The sequence below is a fragment of the Daktulosphaira vitifoliae genome, unplaced genomic scaffold, assembly GCF_025091365.1.
Source record: "Daktulosphaira vitifoliae isolate Bord-2020 unplaced genomic scaffold, ASM2509136v1 Scaffold_5, whole genome shotgun sequence".
In the NCBI taxonomy this organism is placed as follows: domain Eukaryota; kingdom Metazoa; phylum Arthropoda; class Insecta; order Hemiptera; family Phylloxeridae; genus Daktulosphaira; species Daktulosphaira vitifoliae.
In genome coordinates this window covers 27,640,501-27,645,878 of record NW_026099576.1, presented here as the reverse complement: position 1 = coordinate 27,645,878, position 5,378 = coordinate 27,640,501, and the positions used below count along the sequence as shown (strand labels likewise).

Genomic DNA, 5,378 nt, shown 5'->3' with positions numbered 1-5,378 from the left:
TCTCCTTCTGACTATAGAAATTATCTCCGCATGGACCACACGACATTTTCGAAGTTATTAAAGATGATCACACCAATGATAGAGAAACAGAATACTTGTATGAGAGAACCAATTTCATCGGCCCAGCGTTTATCGTGTACGCTACGATACCTGGCTACCGGCGCTAATTTCGAAGAACTTAAGTTCATTACCGCAATCGCTCCACAAACAATTGGAAAAATTATCATTGAAACATATAAAGCCATAACAACTGCACTAAAAGATAATATAAAGGTAAGTAAATTTATTTATTTTTAATTCATTAAAAAAAAGATTGATTTTAAAATATTTAAAGGAAAAATTTAATCAAGGTCTAATTATTTATAGCTTATATAACAATATTATTTGAACAATTAAATACATTTATTTATTTGTTTCAACTGTTAGAAAGAAAAAAGTAATTCATCTTAATTAGTGTATTGAGTGTCGGTAAGAAGTTCACTGAAACTATTATAAGCTGTTGTGTTTGAAACGTTTGGAGTCTCCCATGTATGACTAGATAGTGATGAATTTGAATTTGTAGATATATATACAGGCGCAGGTTGAACAAACGTAGATGGTGTTGAAGAGCGCGAACATTCACAAGAATGATTAATTTTTACCGAATTACGATGAAGAGTTTTTAAGCGGGCTTCAAAAAGGACATCGTTAATTGCTTTTTGAGCAAACAGTTGTTGATCAGGTTCAAGTTTTTCTAATTCAATAGCCCATGACTTATCTAAAATGTCGTTATCAGATATGGATTGTTGTAGGTGATTGCATGCTAATTCTAGTAGATCATTCTTCCTCTTTTCTTCAGAATTTTCCGTTTTTTTTTTTTTTTTTTTATGGTTTTTGTGAAGTTGTTTTAGGAGTTGCAGGGGGGCTCGTTGCAAACATATCTTCCTGTAAATAAAATTAAAATAAAACATTTAATAGATTAAATATAAAAATAAACTATAAATAACCAAATTAATCTGCTATATTAAATACATGTGTTTTTTGATTTTAGATACCTGCTTCAGAAAAAGAATGGAAAATTATTTCTGATGAATTTGAATCAAAATGGAATTTTAATCATTGTTTGGAATAAGTTACAAATTGCCTTATGTTTTTGTAGCTGATGATGCTTTTTCGCTTTCAAACAATCTAATGAAACCCTATCCACATAGAAATTTAAGCAAAAACGTATATTCAATTATAGATTGTCGAGAGCTTGTAGAATAATTGAAAATACTTTTGGAATTCTAGCATCACGATTTCGAATACTTTTAAAAACAATAAATTTAAGTCCGGAAAAAACCACAGTAATCGTTCGTGCCTGCTGTCATCTTCACAACTTTTTACGTCAACATAAAATGGAAATTTTTTTACAGGACAGTTTCGATTTTGAAAATATTTTAACAGGAAATGTGGAACCGGGAAGTTGGAGAAGTGAAGATGAGCAATTAGGTCAGCTACAGCCTTATCTAGGTAGAAATTCACCAGTAATAGCCAAAGAGATACGAGATCATTTTTGTAATTATTTTAATAACGCTGGGGCAGTCCATTGGCAAGACAATTTAATCGACAATAATACTTCATTATTTTTATATTATTTTTTTCTTTTCGTTTATAAGTATCATTATTTTTACCCAAGTTATATATAAACTAAATTTAAAATAGTTAAAGAATGAAATACCAATAATATTATTACGTACTGTATTTTCATTTGTAATAGTTATCATTTTTTGAATAAACACTTCAATATTTATTTTTTTGTATTGTTATTTATATGACCAACATATGAGTATGTGTATTTTAAAATAGATACGCCACAAACACGTTTACTTCGAAAAAATAACTAAATTTAACCAATATTCCATAATAATAAATATCTATGTATAATAATATTATTACGTACTATATTTTCCAATGTTACGTCTTGAGGATCATTCATTTCTTCATCCATTGTTGATGTTCCAGGTATTTGCATTTTGTGGTCCTGTAAAAACTCCAACTCTTCAAAATACCAAACCGACGGCATGTATATATCGTCGGTACCTGCACCGGATTTTTCACTCCCTATAACATTTTTCAACTCACGACGATAATTTGATCTCAATGTATTGATTTTTTTTTTTTTGTTGTATTTATGTCAGCCGTTGGATCTATTTCTTTTAATTTGTTAGTTAATTGTACATAACATTCTTGCTTAAAAATTCTATTTTTGTACAAATCACTTTTTATTTTCCACGTAGCAGGTAAACTACGGTATAAATGTATAAATTCGCGCCAAAATTCTTCATTATTCACCTTATTTGCCATTTTTTGACGAAAAGGCAATACGCAAGACAAAAAAGACACGACTGGTTCACACAATTTGACTTAATTGACTGATAAAATGTACATTCATAGACATACATGGTCAATCATGAATGTCAATCATCTTGACTGATAATAAAAATTCAAACATGTTTGAATTTCATCAGTCACAAAATTTGACTGTCAGTCGTCATCAGTCATACATATACACGGTCAATCATGAATTTCAATCACGTTGATTGTCATTCAAAACTGACCGTGTATGGGGGGCATAACGAAACGACGCGGGACCGTATCAATCACAATAAAAATTTGTTATAAATATATATACATATATATATATATGTATATATATACATAATATATATATACATAATTGATGACACGCGCGCGTCTACGGATTAGAAAATATTGTTGTCTACGAGGGGTGAGCGGGGTGGGGCGAATGGGTTACGACAGTCTAGTCTCAAGGTCATGGGATTCGGATGCCCCAGTGCCGGCGGTTGGTGGGGGGTGTACCCACCAGGTGTCGCTCAGATCAACTGAATACACGGTAAATGCAGGAGTGTTGAGGCAGGCTCCTGCAGCCAACCACGGGGTTGGTACTGCGACTGCAGGGAGTGGTGGCGACCAAGCCACTCCCACCGGTGAAACAGCCGGGAGGTCATTGGCGTCGGAAAACTTGGAATTACTGGATAACGGATGTACTTTTGCTAAAGTGGACGCACAGCTGGATGGCCCAGCCAAGCCATCCATTGTGGAGAGGCTGCGGGGTTCGTCGAGGGGTGGATCACCTAAGGCGGTACAGGCTGAAAAAGCAGCGGGGTCAGCGGACGGCGCGGTGGTCAGTCTCGGGGAGGATGAGGATCTCCGCGTTAAGCGGAAGGAGGTGTCCCCCTCGGTGGACGAGCCGCTTACGATTGTCCTGGAGGACACTCCTCCGGATGCCCCTATCCCGGTGACGGATACACCCGGTAGGGCTCCGGAGATGAAGAGGCGGAAGTGTGCGGACATCACGCCTTCCGACCTCTTTCATGATGACGGGACACCCCGTAAAAGGTTGGACCAAGCCAGATCCAAGGCCGTTCTTACGGCCGGACTGGCCCTGGTGGTCCACCAGGCCGACCTTCTAGAGAGGGTGATGACGGTCGTTCCCCCGCATGCCAATCTGGCTGCGGCTGCGGGGGCTCTCATCAGGAGCGTTCGTGCCATGCACGACCTGGAGCTGACCCGCACTCCGGACGAGGACATCCCGAACGTCGATTTTTCGACGCAGACGGAGCCTCAGAAGGTTGCGGGCGGCGAAGGGTCGGGCGTGGACGAACGTGGTGCGGCGACCAGCCATGACGCGTCGTCCCAGACGGTATGTTGGTGGGACACTTATGGCCCACCAATCATTGCCGTCGGGAACACGGCCTCCCCGCTCAACGAGGCCGAGGGGTCTGCGGCTGTTCGCCTGCCCGTCGCCCCCGCCAAGAAGCGGAGGAAGAAGAGGAGCAGGAAGAAGAAGGAGGAAGCGGACGCCGGACGCTCGCTGGTGGACGCCGTGGCGCCCTTGCCACCCAGCGTCACGGTCCTTCCCCTTCCACCATCTCCTCTACCGGGAAATGCTCCAGCCCCCGCAACGGCCACCTCATGGACGGAGGTGGTGAAGCGTAAAGGGGCCAGAAAGGTGGAGCGGGCAGCTCCCAAGGTGGAGGTCCCCAGTGGTCCCAGGCCGATTCCGCCGCCACCGTCGAGAGGCCCGACTGCCGCCCAGCTTCGGGCCAAAGTCCCGAAGACGGAGGCGGTTGTGATTGGTCCGCTGAAAGAGGGTCAACGGTACGCCGCGGTCATAAAGACTGCGATGGCTGCCGTTGACCTCAAGGCCCTCGGGGTCCAACTGGCGGGCACCAGGCGGACCCGTACGGGGGCCGTACTCTTGGAGGTTCGGGGCTCGGGCGCCCAGGCTGACTGCCTAGCTGAAAGCCTGAAGTGCGCCCTGAAGGAGCATGACGTGCGCGTCCATCGTCCGGTGACGACGGTGCCCGTCATGCTCCTTGACGTGGAGGAATGGACGGAGGGGGGCGACGTGCAGAGCGCACTGCTAGACGCCCTCCGCCGTCCGGAGGACAAATCGCCGCCGGAAATCGGACCCGTTGTGGTCCGAGAGAACTCCGGCGGCAAAGGACGCTACGCCCGGGCGGAGGTGCCGGCAAGGCTGGCCCCTCGCCTCGCAGGTCTCGCCCGTATCCGCGTGGGATGGGTCACCTGTAGGCTGAGGATCCTTGGCGACAAGGGTCCGAGGTGCTACAGGTGCCTGGAGCACGGGCACGTGGCTCAGACCTGCAAGGGACCGGACAGATCCAAGGGGTGCTTCTCCTGTAAAAAGGAGGGGCACCAGGCCAAGGACTGTCCGGGGGTGGGGCCGGCTTCAAAGGCCGCGAAGTCAAAGGGGGGGCCTGGAAAGAAGGCTCCCCCTGTGAAGAAGAAAGGGGGAAAGGCCGAGGGGTCTCCCGGAGCGCAGCCCGCTAGTGGATGAGATTCCTCCAAGTGAATCTCAACCACTGTCGGGCCGCTCAGGACCTGGTCCGGCGGGCGGCGTACGAGATGGGCACCAACGTGTGCATCGTCTCGGACCCGCACGCCGGATCGGTCCGGGACTCTGCCGGCTGGTTCTTGGACCGGTCCGGCAGAGCGGCGATCGGCGTGATGGACCGCGGCCTGACGGTCGCGGACATCGAGTCGGGCGACGGTTACGTAGTGGCAAGGATAGACGGCATAGACGTCTTGAGCTGCTACGCGCCGCCCAGCTTGCCGATCGCCGGACTCCTCGGGTCCGTGTCTTCCTGCCTACGTGCCAGGAGGCTCGGGCGGCCGCGCGACGGCAGAGGGGAGCTCGTGGCCGGGGATTTTAACGCTCACTCCCCGGTCTGGGGGTCGGCGGACACGAATCAGCGTGGCGAAGAACTGTTGGACCTGATGTCAGCCCTCGGGCTGGTGTCGGCCAACAGGGGATCCACCCCGACGTTCGAGGGCCACTCCTCGAGCTCGGTGGTGGACGTCACGCTGGTGTC

At 46.9% G+C, this 5,378-nt stretch overlaps 1 pseudogene; it reads right to left on the bottom strand.

The window, feature by feature from the left end:
• Positions 1–752: 752 nt before the first annotated feature.
• On the bottom strand, positions 753–2,457 carry LOC126908059 (uncharacterized; annotated as a pseudogene).
• Between the last annotated feature and the right edge of the window lie 2,921 nt (positions 2,458–5,378).